Source organism: Nannospalax galili, unplaced genomic scaffold (genome assembly GCF_000622305.1).
Source record: "Nannospalax galili isolate Female #2095 unplaced genomic scaffold, S.galili_v1.0 scaffold522, whole genome shotgun sequence".
NCBI lineage: Eukaryota > Metazoa > Chordata > Mammalia > Rodentia > Spalacidae > Nannospalax > Nannospalax galili.
In genome coordinates, this window is record NW_008348874.1 from 188,135 (window position 1) to 197,940 (window position 9,806).

At 38.6% G+C, this 9,806-nt stretch overlaps 1 pseudogene; it reads left to right on the forward strand.

The window, feature by feature from the left end:
* Positions 1-673: 673 nt before the first annotated feature.
* LOC103744378 overlaps positions 674-9,806 on the forward strand; it is a 20,232-nt pseudogene continuing 11,099 nt past the window's right edge.

Consider the following 9,806-nt stretch of genomic DNA (forward strand, 5'->3'; position numbering starts at 1 on the left):
GGTAAATCCTTTGGAAAATGTGAACAGACTCCTAGTTACTACCAATCAAAGAGTTAAGAATGCTGTCAGATAGCATCTAAGGACTATCACAGAATTTTTCCTGCTTTGGTATAACACACCTATCTGATATACTCACCAATATATTTAAAAAGTGTGTTAGTTTATGAACTTCTTTGTTCTGTTACTATAAAATTTTATGAAATTGCTACTTCATTGGAATATGGTATTTAAGGAGACCTAAGTCAGTGTTCCTGGATCATGGTCACTCATATTGGCTCTATAATAAGCCACTTCTTTATTTCTTTATTCCTTTCATTACTGGACATTGGTAACCCAAGAACTAAATAAGAATTTCATTTTCAAACTAGTTTTCTTTAATCATTTGTTCCCATTGCCTGTATTTTTGTAAGTTTTTTGTCATTAGTTAACATTGTACTTAAACAAAAAAACCTGAGTATATCCTCGAGATACTGTGACATTATCCACAGGACAGAAAGAGTAGACTTCAGTTATACCTGACCTAAGAGTCACTTCTCTATACCTTAGTTCCTTAAAATTGGCCATAAAGCATTTTTTGATTGTCACAAAGTCCTAACATCTATCACTTACTACATGGGGCCAGATCAGACCAACCAGAACAGATCACATACCAGCAATACCACATGGTTAATTCATGAAGTCTTCAGAGAATATTTTTGACAGACAAGAGAAGGAAGAATGTCGTCAGAATCTAAAAGAAGACACATTGAGCAAGGTAAGACTTCTCTATAATCCCAGGACATGAGTGGCTGAAATTGTAGAATTGTGAGTTTGAGGCCAGTCTGAACTTTACAGTGAGACCCTATCTCAGAGTCAATAACAAAACATTTTCACCTGTGCTAGCATTTCCAAAAGTAACTAAGGACAAGAAGATATGGAGAAAAAGTGCTTATGCAGTTACCTGACACTAATTAAACCTGTTCTCGTTGTGGTTATTACTTGCATCTGTTTATGGCATTTATTTCAGAAAGAGGAATAGTTCACCTCAAGATTGAGGTATAAAAACAAAGAAATGGGAAAATGTAAACATCTGGCACGGAATGAAGATATTTTAAGAAGATACTTGTCCTTTTGTGTGCCCCTCTTCTTCACCCCCAACCCCTCTTCTGGCCCTACAACCACAGACAATGCATCTGAGAGAACTGTAAATTTCCCCAAGAATCTCATGCTGGGACAAAGAAATGCTGGGAGCCTGGTACCAAGCAGAAGTGTAACTTATCTCCCTGAAAGAAATTTCAAACAATGTTCATAATTGTCAGACTACTCTGTAGGAAGAGAATTGAGAATTGAGAATTGAGGAATGGGGTCAGAACTTGACTGGTTCTGCTGAGCTATGAATACCTCTTGCCCTCTTTTTAAACCTAAAACTCGCATCTGCCCAAAGATAGACTTGAGGATCACTAAAGCTCTTTTTCCTTCTTCCAAATGTGACCATATTGTATCAATCTTTTTCTCTTCTTCTTCCTTTGCTAACTTGTTTGTTTAGTGGAGTTATGTAGCCAAGCCTAGGTTGTTAGAGCTGTTGGGGTCCAAATTCTGAACCTAACACCTGTAGTAATAAAATAACTTCTTCCAATATTACTTTTCTTTCTAAAATAAAATTATAATTTATATGCTTATATTTTTAAACATTTATTTATTTTTATTTTATGTGTATAAGTGTATTGCCTGCATGTATGTAAGTGCACCCCTGTCATGTAATGTCCAAGAAGGTCAGAAGAGAGCATCGGAGATACTGGAATTGGAGTTATGCACAGTTGTTAACCACCATGTGGGTGCTGGGAGTTGAACCTGGGTCCTCTGCAAGAGCAGCCAGTACTCTCCATTACTAAACCATCTTTCCAGCCCATGCTTACATTTTAAAACAAATATATTACTTGTAGTGTGTTTCATATATATACTAGTTTGAGTTTGTTGTATATTTTAATTAATCAATTTTGTTTCCATTTCCACTAAATTTTAAATTCTGTGAAAGAAAAGTTCCCCAAAAGAACTCTTGCACCTTGGACTGAACTTCCTGCAAGGGTCACCAACTGATTATCATTCTGGAGATTGTGGAGACTTTGGAATGTTGCAGGTCCAGAGCCTACTTACCATTTATCTCAGGCCATTTTTAGCCCCCTAAACAGCCACTCCTTGCCCACTTCTGTTTCTGATCTAACATCCTGTGACTAACAGATAAAAATCTTTTAGAATATGTTAACTTAGCAGACCACCAGGTCTCACCAATCAAAAAACTAAGAATGCCATTAGATAGCATCTGAGACCTATAGTAAGACCCCTCCTGCTTTGCAATGACCCGCCTACTGAACGTATCCACCAATGTATTTGAAAAGTGTCTTGATTTATGATTTTTCTTTGTTTTGTTACTCAAAAAATGTAAGGCAACTGTTACCATGCTGCAACATGGAAATTTGGGGTAACATGAATCTGTGATCCAGGGCCATGGTTACTCATATTTGGCTCCAGAATAAACTATCTCTTATCCCCTTTGAGTTATGCTTTTGCGTTGACAATTCTACCATTTGGAAACCTGTACATATTCTTTATAATAGTAAGAACCAAGTTTGTGTCTTTATAATGTAGGAAGTAGTTTCACATACTTATGTTAAACAGCCCTATTCAAGACCATCACAGTTCAACTCAAGTCAGTATATGTCAGTGTTTTTGCTTCATTCAGGGAGGAACCACACATCTTACTTCATAAGCAGCAAAGTCGCTCAAATCACTTATTCTGACTCCATTTTTTTCTCTCTCGCAGGCACCTGGACATTCATGTACATCTGTATCAACATATCTCTATAACGCCATTGCAGTCATCCCCCATCCTCCCAATGCAGAGAACCATCCTTTAACTTGTGTCCTGGAACTTGTCCCTGCCACTTCGTCAGTGACATTCAATCTGTTAGTGATATATGTTCTTTTTTACAACATATATATGATATATATATATATATATATATATATACATCTATTTTTAGAGGAAGTTTAATAATTTTACACTAGTGGGACTGAACCCACGAATAAAAGGAATCAGACCCCTTTTTCAAGTTTGGAGAGTTTTTATACTCAAGTGAGGAATGCAATCAAAAGATACATAACATATACATGGTGGTTAAGTAAGATAACATAGGGTTGCAAAGGTAATAGAAATGCAAAGGTTACAGGAATGTGACTATGCCTCAGTGCAATTGGAGGCTAGAGCACAGCAACCTGTGGCAATCAGTTTTTGCTTTCTACAGTGTGGGTGTTGAGGATGAAACACGTCTTATCAGGCCTGGCAGAAAGACCCCCTATACACTAAGCCATTTTGCCTGGCTCCTTGATTTTCTTTTGATGCAGTTGGTAACACAAAGTATCTGTGATCATGAAGGACTCCAAGAACAGATGAGCATTCAAGAAGAGCCCAGTGCTGTTATAGTATCTGGAGCTATAAAGATGAGTAAGTAACATGCTTCTTAAGAGTTTACTACCACTGTTTATGCACTTCATTTATTGCTGTTGTTTGTCAACTATTTTTCTTGGTATATTTCTTGTTTTCATATACCTAGAGCTCTGGTTGTAATTTATACAACTCTTATAATAGAGCTTCATTTGGGTGGGGTCAAGTTTTCTGTATTCTGAGCAATCCACAAGTAGAGAGAAAAAGTGGCTAATGATGTGAAGACCCCAAAAGCTGTTCAAATGTTCAGTCGAAAAAGATAGTGTCATTTGACTAACAAGTGTCATCTTTCCTCTTCTTGTCACCATTATGATTCTGAAAAGGATAATGTGTCATTCTCATACTCAATATCCTCTGCAAGGATATTGAGTCTCCACTCTCAAATCTGAAAAATGACAACCAGTTTCTGAATTCTCTTTCTTGCCTTTTTTGACACATTCAACACACACACATTCAACATACATTCCTAAAGCCCTTTTCTACCTCCTCTTCAATACTGCTTCCCTCACCCCTAGGCTTTGTTTGACTTTTTAAAAGTGCTTTTCTGAAATTCCTTTCCTTAGTATCTTTGCACCATTCTCCCTGCATATTCCTGGTCTATTTTTGTATTCAAGTACAAATTCTATTCCCAGAAACATTTGTGAATGAAAGTTCCCCCCCAAATCATGCATCTTCAAACTGAACCTTTTGCAAGGCTAGAGCTCTGTTACTGTGAGGAGTTTAGAACACTGCAGGCACAGAGGCTAATTGGCAATTATCTTGAGCTATCTTTAGCCCCTAAATAACCATTCCTCGTCTACCTCTGTTTCTGACTTGACATCCTGTGACTAACAGATAACCTTTTGGAAAGTATTAACAGACCACCGGCTCCCACTAACCAGATGGCTAAGAATATCATCAGATAACATCTAAGACCTATAGTAAAAATCCCCTACCCCTGCTTTGCTATGACCTGCCTTCTGAGCATTCCCACCAATACATTTGAAAAGTGTGTTAACTTATGACTTTCTTTGTTCTCTTACTATAAAAACTTCAAGAAATTGCTACCTCATTGGAATATGGTACTTGGGGAACCTAAATCTGTGTTCCCAAATCACTTAAGTTTGGATCCAGAATGAACCAACTCTTTTATTCTTTGGAAGTGAGAGTTGTTCTTTCCTTGACACATCTTAAAAACTTCAAAGAAGAAATCGATTTAATGACTGATTTAATCCAACACAAACATTTTTTAAGAAAACTGAAAGCCTGTTACATTCCTGTAGTCTCAGCTGGAGTTCAAGAGGCTGAATATAGTCTCTTTCTACTTTTCTGGTTTTCCAAGTTAAAAAAAAAATAATCACAAGGGGCTGGAGAGATGGCTCAGTGGTGAAGAGTACTGGACGCTCTTCAAGAAGACCCAGGTTTGGTTTCCAGCACCTGTATGGCAGCTAACAAGTGTCCGTAACTCCAGTACCAGGGGAACTGACACCCTCTGCTGACCTCCCTTGATACTGCACATCACATGTGCACTTATATTCATGCAGGCAAAACTAGAGTCAACTGTGAAATGGGATCCTCAGCGGAGAAATTTTCTCCATCAGAATGATCTGGGGCTGTGTCTGTGAGGCATTTTCTTAACTGCTGATTGATGTAGTTGAACGCAGTCTACTACTACTGGGAGTACCACCCATAGGCAGGTGGGTTGGACCAAGCTGGGGGAACAAGCCAGTAAGCGGCTCTGCTCCATAGTCTCTGCATCAGTTTGTGCCTCCAAGTTCCTGCCTTGATTTCTATTGCCAGAGTTCTCACAGGGTCTCGGGCTATCAGACAAACCATATAATATATTTTTATGTGAATTTATTATAGTTTAAACCTCGGGGGGGGGGATGGAGACACTTAGACTAACACCTGGCACCCAGCTCTGTGCGGTCGGCCACCACAGTTCCAGATTGCTTCCGTGCCCACCCACAGTGTCCTTTAACTTTGGCCCATGCATTTTGGGCCCGCAGTCCCGCCCCAGGTCTTTTTGCGGGTGAGACGCAGGGGCCATCTTTACTCCATGTCCACCTCCGGGCGTGTTCCCCATGCCCACCACCGCCGGTCCTGGAGGTTCCTGGCTTCCATCACAAGATGGCACAGAAACCGTGCCCTGTCAATTCTCTGCAGCAGGCCCCACTCCTTGGAAGAACAGGCAGTTTGGGAGACAAATTCCCACCTTGACTTTTCTCAGTGATGGACTGTCACTTGGAAGAGTAAGATGAAATAAACCCTATCTTCCCAGAGCTGTTTTTGTTCAGTTTTTTATCACAGCATTAAGGACAAAAATTAGAATAACCCTTGGTTTAATTTTGCTGGTATCTTTAACTAGTCACTATGCTAAATTGTTTCAGGATTTATTTCTTAAAAAGTTCATGGGCAAATAGTTTGTTTATTGCTCAATCAAGAATACTTTAGTCCATCAAATTCTCAAGTTGTCAAAGAATGGAATCCTAATGAAGTCATAAGGAAATCAACTTAGAACCAGGCATGATGGCACATGCGTTTAATCCTAGCATTCAGGAAGCAGAAGCAGGTGAATCTCTATGAGAGTAAAGACAGTCTGATCTACATACATAGCAAGTTCCAGGCCACAAGCCAGGTTCGGGCTAAAGGGAGACCCTGTCTCAGAAAAAAACAAAACAAAACAAAAAAGAAAGCAACTTACAATTTGGAAGAGTCCTAAGTCAGTGGATTTTGTAATCATTGTTTTAACACTGAAGTTATTTTGATGCATTATAGTTCTCATCCAATCACAACATGTTGCCATTGGGGCATGCTTTACAAATTGTGGCCCTAGTTTTACTGTGTTCTTTCATCAGAATAAGAAAAATGAGACTGAAAATTAAATTACTATTTATCTTAGGACACACAGTGCCATTTTTAGACATCCAAAAATGGAGGCCTATTCTTCTGACATCTAGTAAATACTTTAGGATATGTTTTCCATGAAAGATTTCATTTTTATTAAAAAGAATTTAACAATTAACTCATGTAAAATATGGCCCGTAACCAATATCTTTTGGGGCAAAAGTTATAAAAAGATAAATTTGAGATATGAAGAATAATATAATACTAAGAAAAAGACTAGAAATATTTTGAATAATCATTTTAACATAGAGTTTTAGCATTGCAGACTTTTAACTCCACCTAAACTGATAAGTCAGAATTTAAGTATGTGTGAGGTGTCTTGGTGAGAAGTTTTCTCTTGGGTTTCACACATTTGCTTCCAATTTGTGCAATCTATGCTGTGTCTTTCTTGTTTTGCTGCATTTTACTTCAGTCCTGTTGAAGTCACAGTGGAGTAGAATATTCTTTTCTACTCTTTAATCAGCAGGCAAAGAAAGTTTTCCTGATGGCATTTTTATATGTGGTTAGTTTTGGTTGTTCCCGCCCCCCAACTCCCCTCCCTCATCTCTTTGGCCCTCATCCCTACTGTATCCTCCAACTCAGTATCTGAGAATTTGGATATTTTAATATTTGAATAAATTTTGAGAGATAGACCTCATTTTATATTTGTTTTTAGTTATTTTGTTCACTTTTAGTTTTAATGAAATGTGGAACAACACAAAACTCCCTGGGGTACAAATTTGTTTATTTTATTATGCTGTGTTTTAGGTTTTTTTTTTTTTTTTAAGGTTACAGAAGTGTAATTGTTGCCATCTGTTGTATTTGAGTAAAATATAGCCTAAAAGTAAAAAAAAGTCATGGCAACAACTTATAAAAACAACTGAAGTAATATCAATTCACTATGGTTACAAGTGAAACTATTTTTCTCTCAAATGAAGTAAGTTTCCTTGGAGGATTATTTTAACATTTGGTTTATATCATTATTAAAATGGACCCCCCAAAATCATCAAAATCTCTAATAACATTGTTAACTCCCAACCTGATAGGAAATTTGCAGATTTTTTTTTTGTCACTCTAAGTCAAATCTCATCAAAACATCTTCTTTGGAGAATATTATTTTTTTTGTTTTTATTTTATGTGTATGAATGTATGGCCTGCATGTATGTGAGTGTACCCATGTCATGCAATGCTGCAGAGGTCAGAAGAGGGCATTGGAGTCCCGTGGAACTGGAGTCAGGGATGGTTCGTAGCTGCCATGTGGGTGCTGGGAATCAAACCCAGGTCCTCTGCAAGAGCAGTCAGTGCTCTTAACCTCTGAGCCATTTCTCCAGCCAGCCCAGAGAATATTATTTTTAAGACTATCTTAGGATATGATTTGGAGAAGTGTGTGTGTGTGTGTGTGTTTGTGTGTGTATGTATTTGTAAATTTCCCAACAGTATTAAATGGTTACTAGTTCTTACAACATAGAAGGCATACATAAAATTGAGTTCAAGTATAGGGTTTCCAGTGTTGCTTAAAGCAGCATTTAGATAATGGACTGCTTTAACTTATGTTTTTGTTACAGTTTCCTTTAGAAATTGCAGTTGTAGGACTGCCAGTGAGATGGTTCATCAGGTAAAGAAGGCGCTCCCTAATAAGCCTGATCACCTGAGTTTGATCCCCAGGATGAGCATGGTGAAAAGAGAGAACTGACTCCCCTAGGTTTGTCTTCTGACCTCCCATGGGTATGCACCTATGCCAGTACACACACACACACACACACACACACACACACACACACATCAGATAAATAAATTTGAATTTTTTTTAAGAAAAAAAATATAGTTGTGAAGTCTCAGGTAATTTTCAAGATGTACATGTTGTATGCAAGATTTTTTTCTGAGAGAGATTAGAGGTAAAGTAGATACCAATGGCTCCTTTAGAAATCAGCAGAGCTAATATTTAAAGTCATTGTTTGGACTTGCCTATGTTTCATTCACTTTTTTAATTAATTATTTGAGAATTCCTTACAATGCACTTTGAGGATATTAACCCCCACACTTCTCTCGCTATCTCCTTTCAGATCTGACTTCACCTTCCTACCCACTCCCAGTTTGTGTCCTAGGCTTAAAAAATCCAGTGAATGTATGCTATTTCTGGGTGTGGGGCAGGTCATTCACCACAGCATGATCAACTACAAGGTGCCACACTGTATTAGTCACTTTTCTGTTGCTGTGATAGAAACACTGACCTAAGCAATTTATAGAAGGAAGAGTGTATTTGAGCTTATAGTGTGTCATGGTGGCTGGAGGTAGCTGGAGCAGGAGCAGCAGAAACTAAGCTCTCACATCATCATGCAGGCACAAGAAGCAAGAGAGCAACTGGAGATCCAGCAAGGGTTAAGAATTCTCTAAGCCCAACCCCAGTGACATGCTTCCTCCAGGATAGCCACACTTTCTAAAACCTCCCGAAACAGTACCATCATCTGGGGACAAAATGTCCAAATGCTTGGAGCCTTTGGGGTACATTTTCATCCACACCATCACACACACACACCCTTAAAGAAAACTGACTCTCCCTGTAGTAGCAGTTATCAATTGCCAGTAAATCCTCCACTAGGGGTGGAACTTCATGCTGAGATTTTTGTCTGAAATGCTTCATAGTGCAAATGTTTTGTTTTGCCAAGAAAATGCTGTTTCTTTGTAGTCATCCACCGCCTCTGCTTCTTACAATCTTTCTGTCCCATTGAGATGATGGGATGTTATATAGATGTCCTATTTATGGATGATTACAGTTCTTTATTCTCTACATGTTGGCCAGTTATTGGTCTCCATGTTAATCAACATCTGCTGCAAGAAGAAGCTTCTAAGATGAGGGTTGAGAGCTGTACTAATCTATGGGTATAATGAATCATTAAGGAATCATCTTAAAACTGTATCAACTTAGCAATGAAATAATTGTACTAGGTTCTCCCTTGTGGCCTGTGACCTACCTGGTCACGAGTTCTTGGCCTAGATATTCCAGTCATTGTTCTGCCTTATGGAGCAGCCACTTATGGTGTCCTTGGGCATATTTTGCCAAGACAGTTATACTGTAGCTCAGAAGGTTCACAGACGGGTAAGACTGATGATTGCTTTTCTCCTCTAGTAGCATGCATAACACCTTTCAGCACTGTGAAAGCTAGCCAGTAGGGATGCAGCTTCCAGATCAGTACCAGATAGACTTCTCCATGTTCTGTGACTCATGTGGTTTCTTAAACAATAGGGACTTACTGTGAAGTTCAAGAGGGTAACCAAGAGCAAAGGCAATAGTCTGATATGTCTAGAGGTTTTTAGGACACCTCTGACCAACAACTCAAAAAGAGGTAAGGCAGAGCTGGTACTGGCCTTTTTATGTGATAGCCTACTATGGTCCAGGAGAAGCATGATTCCTGTTTTAGGGTACCGCCATTTAAGCTCTCTCTCTCTCTCTCTCTCTCTC